Here is a 1049-nt window from a genome sequence, read left to right on the forward strand (position 1 = left end):
AAGAGAAAATAAAATGATGGGTCCTCACGGATGCACTATGCTAGCCCTCGCTCTCATTTGAGTCCCACACAGCATAGATGATATTAGATTGTACAATCTCTAATTTAGATTCCTGATTTGTAATTATATCCTTCTCCGATAGAAAATTAGATTGTATAATCTAATAGATGCCCTGCCAAAAAAGCATGCTGATTCACTAGTTAAATCAGAACCTCGCTGTGTTCTTGATTTTTTGTGATTTTATCAAATTTTATTTGAAAGTTAAAATAAATCATTTTTATATTTTCTAAATTTTAAAACCATTTATTATTATATAATAAATATTTTTTTATATTTTATTGTGAGTGATATTTTCTCAATAAGAAGACAAGAAAAATATAAAATTTTGAAATTCTCCCAAGATATTCCCATTCCAAGAAATTGCCGAGAACAAGATTGTCTGTTTCCAAGCCAAGGAATCTGGATGAGTGGTGGATCTTAAACATGGACCCCACACTCATGTGCAACATGGTGCATGTGTCATCTTTGCCACCCTTAATGATCCACTTGGACATGTAACTACTTGTAGAGGAAGGTCATTTTCTTCAATCAGGTATCAACAAAAGCCAAATAAACAAGAATGAAGTCATTGTTCTGTGTATTAATCAATCTTCCCGTATTTCTCCAATCCCACACTAATCACTTTGTGTGTGTGAATGTATGAATATGACAGAATTAAGTCACAGCTCTGGCCCCAGCACACCTAACTTGATAGAAAAAGCAATAATAATAATACTAATAATAATAAGAAGAAGAAGAAGACGAAATATTAATCAATCAATCCTTCCTTGGTGGGCGCCAACGCGTGCATTTCCTTTTCATTACGCGTTTTTCCTGTTTGGACTACTCACATTCTCACAGTGGGGTGACCTGAATTTAGACGACTATGATTCATCTGTTTCCCAAAAACCCATGATAAACTAAGCCATCCAAAGCTCCAAACAGAGAAGAGAAGACAAGGTTGCTTTCTAACCATATATATTTTTATCTATATATACATGGCCCTCTCT

Source organism: Magnolia sinica, chromosome 9, assembly GCF_029962835.1.
Source record: "Magnolia sinica isolate HGM2019 chromosome 9, MsV1, whole genome shotgun sequence".
NCBI classification, from domain to species: domain Eukaryota; kingdom Viridiplantae; phylum Streptophyta; class Magnoliopsida; order Magnoliales; family Magnoliaceae; genus Magnolia; species Magnolia sinica.